At 45.8% G+C, this 21,144-nt stretch overlaps 1 long non-coding RNA gene across 1 annotated transcript; it reads right to left on the bottom strand.

Annotated features, from left to right (window-relative positions):
* Positions 1–12,539: 12,539 nt before the first annotated feature.
* LOC125756905 (uncharacterized) lies at positions 12,540–13,860 on the bottom strand. Its single transcript, XR_007414862.1, has 3 exons — positions 13,567–13,860; positions 12,965–13,459; positions 12,540–12,816 (listed from the first exon to the last, which is right to left on the bottom strand). It is a non-coding gene; the product is annotated as an uncharacterized LOC125756905 (long non-coding RNA).
* Positions 13,861–21,144: the final 7,284 nt, after the last annotated feature.

A 21,144-nucleotide genomic window follows, 5' to 3' on the forward strand; every position in this document is an offset into this window, starting at 1 on the left:
CTGCAAGCGATTTGCTTGTTGACCGGTCTGAGAGCAAAACCTGGCAAAACGTTCTCCGCGCCCAGACGTCTGTCTAATTGTAAACGTGGTGACGCGGAGTGGTTGAAGTCGTTCGGCGGAGGAAATTCTTCAGATTGCTTTCAGCAGTGATGTTGAAAGAAACCATCTTGAAGACGAGGATTTTTCACTGGACGTAGAAGACAGTGAAAGCACCGAGAGTGATAGCTACGATGAACCACCAGCTGGTAACTCACGAGGAGCGAGTTGCACTTCACGTCCCCTCGTGCGTTAATGTTCTTTCACGCTCGTAAGTCACTTTGATTGTATTTAATGTATAATATCCTTGAGCGAGATCAAAATAAAAGCACAGTTCCTCTTGTGCATTGCATGTATCACAATTATTGTGGATATTATTAGGGAGCGCCGCGTGCCGCCAACACGCTCGAGCTCGACCAACGAAGCGATATGGTTAGAGCGATGGAACGTGCAGTCACGGCCACAATTCACGCCTCTCGGCGAACTTCTTCGACGTTGCGAAAAGCATACGTGTTTATTCTTTTCGATGTTCATGTTTCGATCGTTCTGATCGAACCTGCAACATGCGATTGAAGTACGCACGGCTAGAGTCTCAGCATGGCTGTGACACAAGCGCTACTGAATGGCATGTTAAATGCTTGTGTTCCGTTGAAGATGTAACTCCGCGTTTTCGACTGCGCAAGTAATGACGACGGGGTATTATCACAGAACACTTTTATGTTTGCAAGCCATCATCACGCGCAGCAGCGATGGCGCTACTCGCTGGCGGCCTACTACTGCGGCAAATCCGTCAGGCAGGCTCGGTCAAGGGCGGATCCAGGCGCTTGCTTTGGGGGGGGCGGTTGGTTGTTGGGGGGGGGGGGGGGGAGGGGGGGGGGGGGCGTTGCCCAACTTTAAAACTTCACGTTAGTAACCAAATGCTCATTATTTTTGTTCTCAGTTGCATTGCTCAGTGCCATTTCATTATCTAAAATTTCGCATATTTCCGCTAAACATTGGGGAACACGTATCAGTGTTGTTGGTAAGAGGAGGGTGAAAGAGGGAAGGGCAGGCCACCTGCTCGATAAATGAGTATTCCCACAACGGCGAGCTCTAGTATTCCTTGAACGTAGTTTCGGAGTAAGCCTCCCTTTGTTACCCCGCCCCCTCCTCCCCATTGCCTTTTTTTCTGGCCGGTCGTGTTGCCAGAAAATGCCCTTTCTATCTCCGCAGCCTAAGGACGGTCAAACGGAGCTTTCGGAGTCGCGCTCGATTATACCCCGCGCACGTGCTCTCGGAGGCTTGCTCGGTACTTCGGCGAATATAATTCACAGCACCACTGCCTGCCTTCCTTCTTTTTTTTTTTTTTTTTTTGGACCAGCCGCTGAAGGTTGACTAAAAGGTAACTTGTTCTGCACGCTTTGTGGGACCACGGCCGGGCTAGACTGCACGTGCGCGCTCAAGCGCGCACGTGCAGTCTAGCCCGGCCGTGGTGGGACGAAAGATGCCAGTTTGAATGACACAGAACAGACTCCTGTCTCTGAGAAAAAGATGGGAGAATTTGAAGACCCCTCGCTTTGCTGAAGAGCTGATGGCCCTGGGAGTGGGGAGGAAACTTTAGCTCGCTTCCATAAAGGCAGCAGTTGCTTTAGCAAAATAGTTGAGGCTTGTGCTCGTCGGTGCCTATTTGAAAGATGCAGGACGCAGAAGAAATCTTTTCTAGAAAGCCTGTTTCGCTCTTAACAAAAGCGCTGGGCTGTGTGAGGGGTGCTTCCCTAGTCTCGGATTGGGATGGACACAGCGACCACCTGAAAAAATTCTACATTCTGAAAAATGGCCTTCGGTGAGGTGAAAAGCGGGGGGGGGGGGGGGTGGGTTGGCTTATAGCTTTGGGGGGGGGGGGGGGGCGATCGCCCAATCGCCCTCCCCCTGGATCCGCCACTGGGCTCGGTACGTACTACCTCGGAGTGCCGTTCAGCTCATACGTCAATTCTAGTTCATACAGGTTTAGTAGCACGCACAGGATTTCGCAAAGCATCGTTATGCACGGTAACGGAGCTGAAATATAACCTTTCACTTCGCAGCAAATAATTAGGTGGCGAGTACTTAGCACTTTCCATGGTTTGGGAAAGTATTTTAGTCTCATATCCATTTCAGCGCAGCTCATGACTTCATCCGGTGAAAGTGGCAGTGGCACGGTCCGTACGTCCGCATAGTCCGCACGTCCTATCTGTTCTTCTAGCTCACTTTACCTATGCTAACAAACGGGTTGACCCTCCTCCTGGCGCCATATTGAAAAGCACGGCGCGCCACCTATAGTTCGTGGGCATTGCGAATTGCGCGGCCCGCGTGGTAAGGCGATTATGTAGTGCTTCTACGGCTACCTCTGCCCTTGCATTTGGGAATGACGCTTGTCTGCTTTAATATTGCGTTAACTATGGCGACCAAGGCCTGCGTCTTTAATGTGTAAGAGCGTGAGCTGCGCATACACGGACTTTAGAGAATAGACGACGCATCGTGTTTTCTGTTCTCGTTCGAAACATGTCCTCAGTTCTCGATCGATTCCAACGAACTAGAACTTTCTGTCCGGATTTTTAAAACGATATCGCATTTGTTCTTCCGCATGGTCACAAATAGACACCACGTGGAAAGAAATGAGATTGTACGAATGAAATTGCTCTCCAAGAAAAGGTGGGCAGAAATATGAGCTTCAGAGCAGTGTGCATAGATTGCAATATTTAAAGTATAGCAAGACGATTTAGACAACCTGTAGTCCAGGGGCGTAGCCAAGGGGGGGGTTGGGGGGGTTCAAACCCCCCCCCCCGAAATTTTTCAATTTTGCTTGCGCATATATACACGCACACATACAAACGCACGCACGAACATACATAAAGTATGGTTGAACCCCCCCCGAAAAAAATTTCTGGCTACGCCCCTGCTGTAGTCACATGAACCTGGCCACACAGCATTTGTACAGAATCGTCAATCGTCTCAGGGTATCATTAACGTCTATCGCTCATCCTTTGTAATTTAAATGCGGCCGCCGTGGCCGGGATTCGTTTCCGCGCCCTTCGGATCAGCAGTCGAGCACCATAACCACACCACCGTGGCGCGTCTCTTTGATGGGGTCCTTCTATGCCAAACGTCCGCGACATTGCACTCGTACGTCTCAAGATTCTGTTCTAAAAATCGTGGGCAAGCTTTTTAGTGCAATATTCGACCTCTTTCATGAAACTGTCATTGCAAGAAAATTTTTTTCTGTGTCCTTGGGAGGGATTTGAACGTTGCCATAGTGGTTGCTAGAAAAGGAATGGCGATTTCTTATTTCCTCCCATTGCGTCCGCTATTCTGTCTCACGATATGCTTTGTGGTGAAGCAAAAAGGCCATTCTGCATCCATTCTGAGAATTTTAAAAAAATTCTACAATGTATATCAACACAATACAATAACACCACATGCCAGGACAGCGCCTCCTCTATTTTTCTGTGCCTGGGCGAAGGAGCGGAGAGCAATGGGAAGCGGCCGTCGGTGTTAGTGCGGCTTTTAGCCGCCACGCGCCGCCACCGAAGTAGAGCTGCGGTCGCACCGTCGCTCACGGAAACGCAGGTTCGCAGCTGTTACATTGTTGAGTTTTCGGCTGTATTCGCGCTGTTTGAACTGTAATCAAAACGTTTGTAAACAGAAATGGTGAAGCACTTGTCGCTCTTGGCAACAATAGCTCTTTTTTTTTTTGAAGGCATGTGTCTTTTGCGGCTGTTGCTGATCGAGCCACTCGCGCGTCGTCTGCTGAGCCGACATATGCGCAGGCAAGTGATGCGCGGAAAATTGTTCTTTCACCATTATGTTCGCTTGTCTGCAAGTCGGTTTTTCAGTGCCTGAGAGTCGAGTTTTGAAAGCAGTGTTTGCCGGTAGCTAATACTGAAAGCTTCGGCGCTTCAAGAGCCCCGATGCATGCTAATGTCTACTGGTATAGCAGACTACACGCAAGCCTTGAGTGCATGCGCTAACTAGCACGAAATGTCGCCAGACTGCTACCAAGGAGGTCCGTAATCTCACGTTCACTTCGTAAATCTTTTGACGGGTACATTTGTTGCCACTGAGAGGAAGCAACAGCTGGTGCCAAAAAATGAGGAAGTATGTCGAGTGATTCCATCATTTCAGATATTAAAGCAATTTTACCGTGATAGTACGAAAAACAAACAAAAACAGCTCCTTCATCCACGCGCTTCTTGCAACACTGCCCGATGTTCGTGAACAGACGGTGTTCAGAGTCTAAAGTCGTAGTGTTGACTTAACTTGAGCTGTGACAATGTACAGAGTAATTGTCCATTGTTTCACCGGTAGCACTTGTGTCCATTGGCTCCGATTCCTTAGCTTCGGGACCTAATGTCAGCGTTGCACATGGCGGCGGTCGCGAGGCAGCGTTGCTACTGGTGCATGTTGACTGTTCGGTCACAGCGCAGTCACGTTTAGTGATACTTGCCATGCTTCGTCCAGTCGTTACCTTGGGCTGCAAATGTGAGGGGTAGTCCGCAAAGACTGATGGTACTGCATCCTTCTTGAGCTGCCGTCTTTTTTCTTCTATGAAGTCCTGTGGTTGAAAATGGTGGCTACATACTCTTGTGTAGTTCAAAGTTGTATTAGGCGACCAATTATCCCGCCTAATCGCTGCAAGCCACCGCTCCCGTACACAAGCGGCAGCTGGTATTTCATGGAACGAAAGCGCTCCAGTGTTTTTCTTTCCGCTCGACTTGCACAATGGTAGGCAACAATACGACATAGCGAGGCATGCGGAGCACGTGGTTGCAAAATCATGAAGTATAAAATATAAAACACGAATACAATCAAATTCGAATACAATTTTCGCACCGGCATCACGGCCACACAGACTGCATGCGGTGTACGTACCTGGGAAAGCCTGTGAGAAGTGCGAATTCAATTAAACTCGAATGTAAACACGCATTCGGGAGCTTTCTAATACAAGCGGCCATTCAGCGCCAGCTTCCCGTAGTCTACTTGCACAGCGCCACCACGCGGCAGCGGCGAGCGGCGGCGGAGCGCGCGCTCGACGGCCTGAGGAGAGCGTTCGCCCAGGCACTGAAAAATACAGGAGGCGCTGGCCAGGATAGTTGCCAGTAAGTGTGTCAGAAAAGTATGGAGGTCGATGACCGAGAAGTTTTGAAGAATGAGGGGTGCAAACATAGAAAAATGTGTAAATGGGGTGTCGCACCACCCATATACACAGAAATACGGAGAGACCACATCAAAATCCAAGTGCCAAATTGCCAGACGAACCTTTTTTTTTTTTTTCGATTCAATTCTGCCAAAGACAGCATCTGAATAGAACCACCTCCTCGCCTCTGTCGCCAATAACCCAGACCATTAATCTTTTCAAGCTGCTTTGCATAACGTTGTATAATGTACATGTATTAACAACTCTCCTCTGTAACGCTATTTGGAATTGAGAGTGAGTTAAAGAAATGCATGACTTGTGTTCAGGCACATGCAGTTTGGTGATGCAGTCAAATTAAAATTCCACTTGTTTGGAAGGGTGTACAAAGGAAATTCGATTCTGAAAGTTTAATTATAGTGATTTTTGTTTTAAGCGAGAAAAATTTACGTTGAGCATGTGCAGTGTCCTTGGACGGCAGCTCGTAAGTCCACTTCACTGCGCTGCGTGCTTCATTGGGGCAAAGGAAAGATGCAACGGCTACACGAGTGGCAAGTTTGTATGCTGCTTTGTGTATTTCCACGCTTTGACAAGCATTCATTGGCTTTCTGCAGTGCCACCGATCCGCCATGTTTCAGATGGTTTGTTCAGAAATATACTGTTAGAGTATAATAAGAGTATACAACAAACACTGGGGATACACTTTAATTCTTTTTTGCAGCTCCCATAAACGTGACTCGCACATCTGCAGGTCGTCCTTTGGCCGCATCCCTTGGAAGCACATAAAATGAGCATTGTGAATGCCGCGTCTACTGCTTCCTTGTCATACAGGAGAGCCTGTAAAAAAAAAAGTTAGAGCGATAATTATCTAAAAGGACAGTGCCGCCTTACAATTACTGTGCTGAAGTGAGTGCCAACAAAAGCTGCACTTAAGTGCAAGGCTCGTTCTTAAAAGGTGTTAAAGGGGTACTGACACGAAAATTTTCAGTTGTTTTTTTGCGTCAAATGCGAGGCCAAGCCCTCAAGAGCCTACAAACGGAAGTGCTAAGCGCAAGTGCACCCTGAAAAAGTCAATACAATATGTTTTTAAAAGCTAGTTTCAGTTCCTACTGTACCCCGATGTCACAACATGGTACGAGCTTCTCGTCACGTGCTTGCACAATATATAGTGACGTTTCCACGGCTGCTCAGCACCAGGGCTCCGTTGATGACGCACAAGCGGCCATTTTGAACGTTTTGCTGCTGCACAAGTGGCCATCTTCGAATTTTTGGTACCTGACGTCATCACAATTAGTACTATAGCCTGACATCAAGCTAGTGTCAGTGTCGGTAGGTGTGCCATGGAAAAAGTTACTTTAATATAAAAATAAAATATCTGATCAGCCTTTCCTGAGCTTCACACTTGCTCAGAGGCGTCTCTGCATACAGGAGATTTGTATGGCGTAGTAAACTCGCCTTCATAAAAAGGCGCCAGTACCCCTTTAAGGGCCGGTTACACACTCAAGTCAAAAGTTAAGTATAAAGTTGGTCCTTGAATGCGGCAGTTAGTGAAGAGGAAAAAAAAACTGGGGGCAGCTACGTACTATTGGCACGAAGACTGAGGAAACAAAGCTGGTGGCGTTCCCCTCCTCCTCCCCTCTCCACTCCTTGCAATAGTGTACTATTAAAGAATATGCTATGCTTCACCATCTCCCCTCCTCCTCACACTCACTTCTGTTTCCCTTCCCTTTTCCATACTATTGGGCATGAGGCCCACCACTGGTAAAGCTGGCGCCACTGTCAGCGTGCCAGACAGACATGATCAGCAGTAGCGTTGTCTGCTTAGGGAGCACCAACATGTGCTGAAAACAGTATTTCTGAATAGCACCTGCGCTGTAATTTTGACTAAATGAGGAGTTCTCCCGCTTCACCTGAGCACTTGACAACACTTGAAAGCACAGCAATATGAAAACGTGAGCTTAGTAACTTCGTAACGCACTCGTTACTATTTCGGAACTGTAACTGCTGCCGGCCAATTCGTCTGTTGAGCACCTATTTAACGTATAGGTGTGGACGTATTCACTAAGAGAGGCAATCTTTACGATGACAGCTTTGAAATGCAGCTGTTGCTTAAATTCCACAAGAAGTTGTGGAAACTTCTCCTTACAGTAATCTGTGCGGTAACTTTGTTTTCAAAAAGGAATGTGCTTCTTTTGATTGGCAACTGTGGGTACACGTTTCTGTAGTTATTAAATTTTTCCACGAATGAGGCTGATCTTGAACACTTTCACATAAATGCTTGCAATTTTCGCGGCAATTATACAGGTTGTGATGACTTCTTTACGAAGAGCGTTGATGATAAAATCTTCTTTTGTGCAGTCACACTGTGAAAAAAGTTCGGCAGATCCCACGCCTTGTGGGAATCGGTTCCATGCAAAGCAGTCAGCGAGTAGCTGTCCGTGCTGCATGTTTTGGCTTTGAGCCAAGGAATACAAATGTAAAGCTTATTAGACTGCTTGAAAAGCAGAGCTAACACTGGAACCACCATTAAAATCCCGACATGACGCCTGAATCATAGGAGTATATAAGTATTGCTTATTGCCTTGTTATAAAATTAGATAGCCAGCACTGCAACCACAACTGACGTTGCACCGACATTACACCTGCGTTGGGTTTTTTTTCCGAAATCAGTTTCAAGACCTGGCGTAGCTCTGCGGTAGAATACCTGACTGCCACGCTGAATGCCTGGGTTCGATTTTCTGCTGGGGTCCTGATTTTTAATGTTTGAATTCGTCAGGTCAATGCTGCTGAAATCGGTTTTAATTAACGCACTCGCATTTAATTACCAATGTCTGTTCTCGCCGTTTCTGGGTTGATTTATACTGTCAGTCACCCGTGGCACATACCCGCATACTGCAGCCTGTGGTATACGGGCGAGTACCACACGTATGTGGAGGAAAGAGTTTGACGACGTACGCGAAAGGATTTTCACATTATTCATGTCATGAATAAACTATCATGTTCATCAAATTCTCTTACCCTCCGATGCCAGTTTTGGCCTACACTAAGTCAGAACACCAGATGTAGGCGGCTAGATAGATAGATAGGTAGATAAGTATACATAGAAACGTTCAAAGTGCCTTTGGTTCGCTAAGAAATGCTTCATATTTAAAATGGCTTTACCATGTTTCACGCAAGTTAGAAGCCATCACATCTAACTGTCCAGGCGACTTTAGGTAACTATACCCTTGCCAAGGTACGATACATTTGTCCAACTTATTCTCATTAAATCTGTACTTCACGTAAAATTGTCATTTGGTCTAGAAGTTATGTAAATATATAAACATCAGCTTTATAAAATTGTTACTTGGGATTCCTGCAGCAATAATGCAGTGATTAATATTTCTGACCATGAAGTAACGGCAAAAGTAACGTCCGTTACTTTTTTTCGGTAAATGTAATGGTAACACGTTAACTTTTTTAAGAGGTAACGTAGGGCGGTAACGCATTCCTTTTTTGTTAGCGTAACGGGTAACGTATTTAGTTACTTTTTCTCAGTAATGCCTACAACACTGACAATTATAGATACTTATTTATGCTACGGCCGCGTCATTGCTTAATTGAGGCTTCATTCTCGTATGATCCATTTATTTATACAGACGGACCACTGTAAGAGTATATTTCTTTTGGTGAATTCCATTGGCAGATTCGTAGCACTTCCGGTAGCAGTTTTCCTGCTCCATTCAGAGCAAGTCTGTTCCATTGGCGGATTGAGAGTGCTCCCTGTATGTTTCATTGGCAGATCTGGAGCAGTTCCCTCTACTCCGCGAAAAGCGGCGGATTCGACCGGAAGTCACAAGCTCCCAGCACGAGCGCGCAGAGCGTGGCATACCACATGCACGATGCAATGCGCTGTCCGACCGCACCCATTCTCTCCGCTCGCGCCCGTGAAGGTGAAAACGGCGCAAAACGGAAGAAATGCTGGGCGCTTGCGAAGCAAATGTGCACTAGCGCCCCCCACCATTTGCTCTGGCGGGGCCCTCGTGTTCCATCGACAGATTTCCTTCGGTTGCTCTCCGCCGGAGTGGAGTGCTCCGGCACAGAGTTTGTCGGCCACTCCGAATCCGCCAATGGAATTCACCATTCAGAAGCGTGAAAATCTGGGCCGGTTAATTCATGTTTAGGTGCGAGGAAACCAGCGAAACTAAAAAACAAGGACGATAGAAGAAGGCGCATTCAAGCGCACACCATCGCTGGAAACAGTGTGTGCTTGAATGTGCCTTCTTCTATCGTCCTTGTTTTTGAGTTTCGCTGGTTTCCTCGCACCTAAATTCACCATTACGGATTGCCCACATTTCATACAAGAAGATTGTTTGGGGATGCCCCATGCCGGCGACCGCTCGTAAGGTGCACTCACTGTACAATTTATGTAAACAGATAGCGCCTGTAAGCAACTCTGTGCTTTCTTCTCATCCAAAATTATTATTTTGATTGTAAAAACTTCTTTCGTTTGAAAGTATCCACAGAAATGTCCGTTAGGGCTTCCACGTGATGTTTTTCATAGAGCGCCGATAGCGAAACCTATGAGGAGTGCACCGGCATTATCCTACCTAGAACGCAAGTGCAGTGCATCCGATAAGAGGATGACTCCATAACTCCTCGCCTCCAATACTATACAAGACTGTTATGCTATGCTTTACACTCTCCGCTCCTCCTAACATCACTCCTTACCCTCACTTCCTTTCCCACCTCATATTATACTATACTATGCAAAGCTATGCTATGCTAGGAGCTGCTTGGCACATATCCACTTTTTGTGGCACATACCTGTAGAGTTTTTGCTAACACCTCACGGTGGAACTTCTTTCGCAAGTAACCATAGAATGGCTTCTTTAAAGGAGTTTATTGCCTCACGAATCAACCGCCCCAAAATTTTTTTAAATCCGTGCTTACGAGCGGAATTAGAGATTTGTCGCACGCTGTAATTGCTTTCTCTCTCATCCCAGCAAGCGCACTGGAAGCTAAGCAGGGGAAGGATGGCACAGGGGAAAGAAGTTACATCATCTACACGTCATGACTTGGTGCACTTTTTCTTTTTCCTTTCGAACGCATCGTGAGTGCATGCGCAGGCACGTGGCAGCCCCGTTAACTATGCAGCTGACGATGCTCAAGTCAGCTGACAGCCCGTGAATTTGGGTATATGGCATAATTTGTAGAAAGAAGAGGGAACGATTTCTAGCTGACTTTCAGAATTAATGGTAAATTCCAGGCCTTGTGCTGCGCTATAATGTTTGGCTTGCATGCTCTCAGGAGCCTCGACTACCGATCGGCAGTGTTTTCTAACCACGCTGAAAAAGTGTTTCAGGGCCCCTTTTAAAGAACTTCACTGTTGAAAAAAAAGAAAATAGCAGGGGGACAAGCTAGGAGAGTGCTGCCCTCACTTGTTCCTCTCCTAATTCTTTTTTGATAGTGCCAAGTCACCAAAGTATTACGGTTTGTTTAGACGATGATTGCCCATCAGGTAAATGCACGCACAAATACAGCAGAGGAATGAGCAATTATGATTGAGTTAAACAGAGTGACTGTTGATATGAGGCTGCTAGAAACCTGCTTTCACTTGTGGAGCTGATGTTCAGCCCTCATTTCTGTGGTTGGTGCATGAAGACTAGGATTGTGTTTTGTTCTATCTAGCACAACTGAACAACCTTGTACCAGTGCATGCACGTGGCCCTGTTTACATGAAAGTGTGTTCACCTTTGCAGCTCGCAGATGTTGAACAGCTGATGGCGCAAGGAGAATGCCAATATCTTCCTTGTACATTTCAAAACAATTCTTGAACATGTAATTCCCGTCCAGAAGTGTTACGTCCTTTAGTCATCCTAGTGTGTTGCTCCTGAAATGCCAATAAAAAGTACAATGTGAAAATTTGCTCTGGTGTCTCTAATTAAAGACATTATTCAGACTGCATGTTCAGACTCCAAAACTTTCATATTGACCAAGCATATTCACTGAACCAAGTGTGCAGGGTGTCCAAGAACAATTAACTTCCAAGATTAGCAACATTTCAGTCCATAATCAGAACAGGCATTCCAACTATTTCTCAAGTTCATGAATTAAAACCATGTTTTGTGTTAAATTTGACAACAGCAGCATGCTTGGGCACATAGTGCATGTTGATGTTGGGCAGCAGCTCGTTATGTGCAGTTTTTAGCAAATCTTTAACATTAATTTTTATGCACATGGCTGTTCAGCGACAGCGACCATACGTAGTAGTGTAATAGGGTTTCACTGGAGAACAACGGATGCCCCACAGCGGTGGGGCTGCAGATGTTTACAGCCAGCCACTTTTGTGATGTGCAGAATGCTTAAACGAGCAAATACATTTGTTTTCTCAACAAGGCCTGTGCACTGATTGATTGTGCCACTTGAAGGGACTGACAACCAATTTTTAGGGCACCTATCTTCTTTAGAGCAATGGAAAGCTAACTGGTCAGATTGTCTAGCCATGGAATGGTAACGTGGAAAACGCCGTGAAACATTTTTAATCAGAATTTTTCTATCTGCGGCGAATATGAACTCTTAAACACACTTGACAACACATGCTGCAAACAGTGAATGCGAGAGCGGTTTGTGTTCGAGCGCGACGCTTTACTGCGCATGCGTGCACTCCGTGCGCATGCGCCACGGCTGGACATGGGCCACTGGCGGCTGCGAAGGCAGCGCCGCTTCTCACCATGCAACTCCTTTTACCTCGTAGGCAGCACAGAACTGAGCGGGGATAGATAATAATATGCATACTCTAACTCTGAGGACCAATTATGGCGTGCATGACAGCATCAGACGTATACGTGCAGAAAAGCAACATTTTATCCTTGGCAAAATGTCGGCCTGACGTCGCTGGCCAACTGCACTGTCGTTGGCCCAACCTTGGCACCCGATGTAGGGCCGGTCTCGGGGATTGACATTGGCCTCATGTGGGCCTGCGTCGGCACCCAATGTAGGCCCGTCCACCGTGGCCGACGAGGCCGAGTGCATGCCGCTCGCGGGTTGACTAATGCCCGACCTTACATAAGCGTCGATTTACCGACGGCCGTGGGTCGGTTGCGGACGTTTTTCGCTAGTATTGCTCTGCTTTTTTTTTCTTATTTTTTGTGCGTGTTCTAACAAAACGCATCAATTGTTTTTCTGGTGTGTTGATGCGTGTCGTATTTAATGTGAACGGGCAGTTTATAGAGGCGTTTAACTCTATCTGAATTAATTACGGGCAGAGTGCACATGTAAGACGGAATTAAACGCCTCTAACGGTCTGCACTTGTTAACGTGTTAATACGTAACACACAATAAAAGAAAGACGTGAATATAAGTTTTCTCTCTTTAGATCTTTATTTTGCAATTGTATAGATGCACTAATTTTCCATGCAACATTGTTCGCACGGAGCGTTTGCATCAGCCCTTGTGCAACGCAACCGTACAGTCCATGTGATCACGGCATGATAACGCTGACACATATAAATATAAAGACGGACGGCATTCCTGTTGGATCGGCTCCCTTCTTTCGGCCACTTCTCGTGCTCTTGGCCCTGAACACGTGCGCAGATGCGACGTTTTACCGTCGAGATGTTAGACTTGCATTTTTCTTCTGTCGGGAAAAACTGAAAGAAACAACAATGAATAATACTGTGAGAAAGGTAGACTATTTACTTGACCAGTTGCACAGACATGTCGCGTCTAGAAACTCTATTCACACAACTAAACAAAATAATTTTGTCGCTGCACAAATAAGAAAAACACTGCACTTACAATAAATGCGAGTGTGCTGAAATTCCGAGAAGTGCTTCAAGCTCCACAGCGCACAAACTAGATAATATGTGGAGAGAGGATGGATCGAGGTTTTCGCTGTTGGCTATGTCACTGGAAAACAAATGGTACAATAAATAGATTAATGAGAACACAATCTTACCTTCAAAGCAGCCGCGGGCCAGTCACATATTGTGCAGTCGGCATTTACAGCACACCTGCGACCAAATTCAATGTGAAAAGCGATTGCGTGAGACTTTCATAACCAAGCATGCATCTTACCAGAGTTCTTTTCAGTTGGCGAGAGCAGCGCAGCACGCTATTCACACTACAGTCCTTGTTGCAGGGTTCCCTAGAGAAAACGGCAAAATACGTCACGGCTTTACAATAAGATGCCACAAATAAAAAACAAGAAAATCTGACATTTGCCCGTCAACGAAGTCTTGGGTCCACAGACAAATATAACCGCCGTTCGCCTGAACATTTCTGATCTGCCAGCTAGAAGAGACGACCAGATTGACGCATCAATTGTGCAAATAAAATTTGATTTTGTCGCTAGACAAAACTCACCATGCGATACAGCGAGGAAATAAAATGCCACTTACGAGTTCGCTTCAAATCCTCGGCAATGGGAGAAGGCCGCCTCCAGGATCAAGGCAAACGAAATGCCTCTGAGTGCTTGCCCGTCTCTGTGCAGTGTTTCAGTCAGCACGTCCTCGCTCGAAAGAGCTACAATTTGGCGGGAACTGACGCATGGAGCTTGCTCCCCTCCCCAGCGCTGTGGCAAAGAAAAAAAAGAAAACGCGAGAGGTGCGGGGTCCGGCGCCCCGCTATGGTAGCCCCGCTGCACGCCCCGCCTCCCTCTTCGTTCCTCCTTTCAGGCCTTGTCATTCTTTCTGGGAGAGAGATCTCACCACTTTTTTTTTTTTCGGAGGAACGCACGTGTTGCTTATATCAGCTCTTTCGGGTGAGAAAAAAAAGGAGCGGGAAATTCCAACTGAAGCACATGCCTGAACATTTTAGGGCAGCGCTAATGCGTGCAAGAAGCGGATCGAATTTGAATTGAACCGTTTTCGTTGTTAACACAAAATATCGTTGGTACTCTAACATTAAAACAAATTAACATGAAAACCATAAACTGAGCATCAAGTAGAAATTTTAAAACTCTTCAGTGTGTGCGGACTATCAAATTCTGGCTCTGCAAACGACGTATAGCTTATAACCGTAGAAATTATTGTATTTTTACGCTAATTTCGTGTTTATTTGGGCATAGATGATATTTTGAAATATTCGTATTAACGCATATGGGCTATTCCCGAAGACCGAATCAAGTATGACGATATTCGATTCGATATTCCAAATGTTCAATCTTCGCACACTTCTATATTTAACCATTATATCTGATGTCCCCCCTTTGTCATGCGGCTCGATCAGATCAATCATATATTTATATTCACGACAGTGCTAAAGCGTGAGCACCGTGCTAGCGTTCCAGAAGTGCCGAACTGTCCCACTTGAGCTCATAGACAAGGCGGAGGAGGGGATGATAATTTTCTGTGGACAGTTCAAAATCGTAGATATTTTAATAGAGCCTAGCGCGCTATAGTATCACGATCAAAATTACATTTCTGCTCGGCACTCGCATTTATTCCCATTTATTGCTGTTGTTCAACTCAAGTGCTTTGCATCTAATGCATGCAAAGGCGGTACGTTTTCTTGAGCTTCAAGCAGAAACCGTAAACGCTCAGTACACTTGAAAAGCACTCATGTCGTACCACTGTACATTGAGCATATAAGTGCTTCATCATAAGAGGTAGGGCTTGATCGGTACTCATGACAATGCGGCGGAGGATTCTCGGCGGCCCGATCGCTAAAGGTTGCGAAGTTTCTTGCGAAACAGGTGAAAAACTTCGACATTTAAATTCCGCCCCTAACCAACTCCGTAATTGTACCTTTTCATAGTCAAATACTTAACGTGCACATCAGAAATATTCGGCTGGATTCGGGAATGCTGAGGCACAGCAAACATAACTTTAGTGCTGGGGTTATTGATTGGAGCAGAACTGCAAATGCGACATCATTCTTAGACAGATGGACATTTAATAAGCTGCAAGAACGCCAGATTTTAAGATCACTGGGCAATTCAGCTTTTCATATAATCAGTTAGAGCTTTCGTGCCCCTGAAACACGCAGCTGAAATTTTCCAGCAAAGTTGTACAGTCCGCGAGATCTCTATTTCGCACGTTTCGTGTGACGAAATTAATATTTTTTGGGGCTCGCTATAAAGCAGCCAAAACCTTTCCGATGGGAGAAAGATTGAATTAATTCATTTTCAATAAAATTTATTACTAATAGATGGTGTAATGTACGTGGTCGGTTACAATCAACGTGCCATTTGCGAACTATTTCAGTCAATTCTATACCGCAGCCCAATGGACCATTGTAAAGCCACATTAAAGATAAATTCGTGTGATTGCACTTTCTTATCCTTTATGTACTTCCTGGTGGCAAATACATTGATCTCCAGAGTGTTCAAATCTTGCGATTTCTCAAGGTTATAAAAATATTTTAACGATATGTCTCCAAACGAATAATTCTTCACAACGCCGACGAATTCCAACTTCCCTATTGAGTCAATGCATGCGCTCATCATTATGGCCATCGCATGTCTAGTCAGCATCCTAATAATAGCTTAACTTCAGTCAGTTCGGAGCAAAACTCGATGTTATTCCTTAGCCGGAAGTTTCCCTTACGTCTTGTTAGCAAAAATAAGCCGAGATGGGAGTAAATGGCTTGTCCTCTAGCGCACGCCCTGATGGGGGTTTTAGAAACACCGTCCGGACGGAGTAAAAAATTTACTCCCCAACAGGACGGGGTTTTTGGATGGACAGAGGGGAGTTTTTGTTTACATCCATAGGGGAGCTTTTCCAGGTAAATATGGGAGTAAATTTTTATAACCATCAAAAAGAAAAAAATGCTTTTCGCTTTTTAATTAAATTAGCATCGAAACACGCAAACTGGATCACACGTACACAAACATGCACACAACGTTCGCAAAGTAATACAACACTCACACTGACAACAACTCACCACCAGCGCTTCACAACCAAACTTTGGTCACCGAGTATATATAGGCACCACATCTTGACCTCCAATGTGGCTCAGATTGGACACTTCTTTTCCCCGAAATTAAGCAACAAACATTCATGGCGTACGTGTAAATTTGTGATGAGCTTATAGATACCACTGAGGCACACCTATCTTTTACTATAAACCCACCTAACATTCAACGCCTTCTTAATTAGCGAATTTTGATTATCAGCTGGCACTCTGTCGCATGGGATGTATCCGCCTTAGCAGTACTGTGCGTGAGTCTGTAAAATGCACATAATCGTACACGAACCACGAGCGGCCCTGCACGAACGCTTCAGCGGCACACATTCACGAGCAACACCGGCGAAGAAATGCGTCGCCCCGCCGGTATACCGCGTTGTGGCCGACGGCGTCGCTAGGCCTCTCCCAGGAGTGCGGCACGGCTATACGATGAAAGACAGCTCGCGATCACAAAATACTTGCTGCTGTACAGTTTTCGTCGCCGTTTTTTTTTACACACACACTGCCGCTATGCGAGTCCGCTGTCCGCGTTAAGCTACGGAGCGATGCACTTACAACGAACGAGACGGCTCGTAGTCGCGGTTCCTGTTGCTCGCAGTACATCGGCGGTCGCACGTTGGTTCAATCTGTCTCGTATCGGCGCTCGCCTTCTCGCTAGACGTTTGACAGCGGTGGTTGCATGGCGCAAAAGAGACAATTTAAGCTTATTCATTCCAGCAGCTTTTATTTTCTGTGAAACATATTCTTTGCTTCACCGGTAGCCGGTGCGAGCTCGTAGAACTCACCACGGCGACCGGTGTGGCGGTGCGAGTTCGCTACGTCGCCGGCTTCGTACCGACGACGTAGCGAAGCCTTCTTACCGCTTAGAAGTTGCAGCCGGTGAAGCATCGTTTCGGTGACACTCCGAGAAGCAAGCGTTGCCGGTGGTCGGAGCGAGCGCGTCGCCGGCGCAGGTCTCACACCGGCCGCCGGCCGGCTTGATGCCGACGACGTAGCGAAGCCTACTTCTTACTGCTTCGAAGTTTTAGCCGGTGAAACTCCAGAAACAACCCGCTGACGATCGCAACACCTTACTTTTGTTACCGATGAAATTATTCTTCGCAGTTCTTCGTAACTCGGCACGTTGAAGCCAGGTATCCGTGGCGTGTCGGAGGCTTGCACTCGTGTGCATGGGCACTGCCACTTGACGGGAGAATAAACACGGGACAGCCAGCTCGATGTGTTCGCGGTCGGACGCTGGCGCGAGTTGAACTTGTCTCTGACCAGAACGGTTCAGTGGAAAAAATAGTCCTACACCTCTACACAAACCAACCGGCCGTTGCAAATCCTCGCTGCAAACAAATGCCCGTACACACACGCACATTCACACACGTACGCACATCACGACCAAAAATGGTTTCTGAAACTCCCATAGGGAGTTTCTAACCATGTGACACGCACGTCACGACCAAAAATACTTTTTAAACCTCCCATAGGGAGTTTCTAACCACGTGACCTAAAACTCCGTGGGGAGTTTAACAAGGTCATGTCGTTCATAAACTCCCTCATTAAGCAAGGGGCGTTTTACGACGACATGTGCCGACTTCACCCCGCTACCACGGAGTAAATGATTGGGGCATGGGGGTTTTAGGGGCTCATGTGCTGGAAAAGCTCCCATCTCGGCTAATTTTCGTTTACAGTGATGTGGTTGACGGTCATTGCTGTTTTCCTTGTTTGACCAAAGGCCGTCATCGCGTTTGTAGCTGCACTACATGACTTATTCCTCAACATACTGCCCGAACGCGCTCGCGCTTGTTAGCTCGAAACCTAAATGTTGAATTTCAAAGTAAAATTGACCGGTGTTCAACTTGTCACTCGGTCAGAGACGAATACTTTTCACCACGTCGAGTTATTTTGCTCTGCTTTCGATAACAACGGCGTTAGATTGATGAGCTCTGCTGACAAATCCTCATCACTCTATGCAGCCGGTGTAAGGCTGGACAAATATATAAATCAATCTAACGGTGTCGAGCAGTGCACCTGGTCCCATGTGGTGCGTCGGCAAGGGACTTGATAATTAAGCTCTCATATGTGTAGAAACGTGTTGTACGCTCACGTTGCGCAGACAGTCAGCCACACACATCGTCAACGGCACGTGAAGCGTCTACTATTAGCAATGTAATTTTATTACTTTTTTTCGGTTTGCATGCGAGGCACCGTCGACGGCAGATTACCGCGAGGCACTAGCTATGCATTTGTCTAATGCGTCTTGAAATATAAAGCTACAGCATCCATAGAATCATAGAAATATAAAGCTACAGCGTCCAGTTTTAAGCACGTGTTGCTCCTATGGATAATTATTATTCTGTGAAATAACGGAACTAGCAAACATTTTATTAACATTGATGCAACAGAACAGCAGTGTGCGTTGCGCGTTACCCACCGCAAATGCTCCATTATATGCGATTCTTTTATACGTATGAGTAAGAAGATTAGAAAAATCCGCGGAATGTTTCTCATGCATTTCCATGCATCATATTCGCTCGCTTATCTTTTTGTTTAGTATTTTCAAGACGTATAAAACGACCACAATGCGACTTCTGACTGGCATTATTTCGTATCTTGAGGCAGTGATATCCTAATTGTGCAGTATTTTAACTTCTTTATAATGTAGGTTACGGTGTACCTGCTTTGTCTTTTATTAAAAACAAGGGTTCATTTTTATTTGAAATGCTGTGCTAAAAGGATGAATGTCACAAACATATACAAGGCGACCTCTGACAAAGTGATGGGATAACAGAAACTTTTCAAATAGGCATATCGGGGAATATACCCGTCGTAACTGTATAGTTCCCTGGTTTCAGCCAGAGCTTATTATCTGTGGGAGGTAAAGGTGTAACTACATTGCACAATAAAAAAAAAGATAAATTCGCTTTAACTTAATTGAAAATTTGTTGCTACCTAGACGTACATGCGTAAATTTTGACAAACGCAAGTCTTTAGCGGTGCTGTTTCGGACGTGTCCCATTTTCTTATCTTGGCGGCAAAAAGCACTGCTGGGCACTGACGCTGACGGCGGGCCTGCAGATGTGCGGCTTCTTCGAAAGAGGAGGCGGCTCCACGCTGAGAAAGAAAACCGGAGAACAGCGGAAAAAAAGAAAAAAAGAAGTTTCCCTCTCCCCACCGGGACCTTCCGGGGCGCGGGCCGCCGTAGCGCATGTTTTTTTGCTTCTTTTTTTAAATGTGCTTTTCACTCCACGCTCTATACTGTAGAGCAGCGCGGTTCCTTCTGACCCTCTTCTTTCCCGCACTTTTCCGCCTCCTGCGTTTTATTTTTCACAGCACGAGTCTTCAGTGGATTGCCATTGCTATGTGTTCGTTCTAACAATCTTGAAAGAATATTTCTTGTTCGTGTATTGGTACTAAAATCTTACATTGCGGCCACGCCTTTTGATGAGTTTTTTTCACATAGCATATATGGTATTTCCGCTTGCCTGACTTATCCGTCAGCGAAAGATAAGAACTTTTACTCATTACATTGCGCAAATTACATAATAAAGGACTAGCTGTTAGAACTAAACACTGCGTCTCTCTATCCACAGACTGTTTGGGTGTGCAGCGCTGCTCGGGCAGCACGCAAAAATTTTCATGCTTCATGTTGTCTGTATACAGACGATGCTTCTTTTAGATTATACAGAATGGTTTTTAATGGCCGTTTTAGTTCAGAAATGACATAAATGTATTATGTGAGCTCGGTTTAATGCAAGCGGGTGACATTACTTGCATGAAAAAGCAAAATAAATAATCGCCTATCTAAATAAAGTTCATTAATGACCTTAAAATTACACTGACTTACCTACTGCAACTGACTAACTGTAGCCACTGAGTTTGCAATAATTGGAATGAAATCTTACGATTTAATATTTATGCCATCAAATTTTAGGCAGAAGTTCACTGTTGCTTCAGTCACGTTTATTTTTGTAAGAATCAGTTTTAAGCATCGAACAACGACAAAAGCCTAGTTTAACGCCCATGTATATAAATACTGTCGCACACTTGGCGAATGATGGTCTCGAAAAAATCTTTAAAAGTAGATATGCACGCCTGGAGAAACCATGCACGAATGTAATGGCTCGCTATTATTTTTGTTTAGTCAATAATGTATTTGGATTGTTCGCACAAATAATCTCTACCACTTGGTGTAATCAGCTCAAGGACCACAAGTATGTTGTGTGTCACAGGTGATTTTTGTAATGTTTAAAAAATCACACTGTAGGAGTTTTTTACACTTCCTGCAGTGTATTTTATGCTGCCCTAAAATAATACACGCTGTTCGAATCCTCTGCCGGCAACCAAGGCCGGCACGACGTGTTGCCGACTTGTCGCCCCGACAAGCGTTTGGCGCGCTCGGCGTTCACTCGGCCACCAACGGTGGTGCGAATCGTGCAGCCGACCAAGTGCCGACAAGCGTTTGGCGCGCTCGGCGTTCACTCGGCCGCCGACGGTGGCGCGAATCGTGCAGCCGATCTAGTGCCGACGTAGCTGGCAGCGCACCTCCGGCCGACCCTTTTCGGATGTCTGGTGGCCAGTGAAGTCGGCTGCCGGCTATTTGCCAGTGATCAGCCAAACGTCGGCAGTCGGCCAGCGTTGCTTGGGAAGTGACCGACTTCATAATCCAGCTTCAAGGCTCTTCCGCTAGGCTGCGCGACATAGCGGTTTTTGTTACTTTTAAGCACTATTTAAAAATATAAATCCTACTCGCAACGCGAAAAGGATGCTGGAATCTGTCACTATATTTCACGGTCTTTTCATGTCTACCAGGATCTAATAGCACGTTCTGCCCAGTTGTCGGTCCCTTTGAAGGCCCCTGACAACGCAACTTCAAAGCCAAAATCTTCTGTGTTCCATTCTCCCGCATACATAGGTAACTCAAACCATGTATTGCTGGTGAACGTAGTCTTAAACACATTTTAATATGGTTTTAAAGGAAGCGCAAGTGCCCGAATTGGCGACAACTTGTGACCTCATTATCAGTATGATGCATTTAGTGGCTACTCAGGCTCACTGATGATTCACCTATTCTACGAGTA

Source organism: Rhipicephalus sanguineus, chromosome 1, assembly GCF_013339695.2.
Source record: "Rhipicephalus sanguineus isolate Rsan-2018 chromosome 1, BIME_Rsan_1.4, whole genome shotgun sequence".
Classification (NCBI taxonomy): Eukaryota; Metazoa; Arthropoda; class Arachnida; order Ixodida; family Ixodidae; genus Rhipicephalus; species Rhipicephalus sanguineus.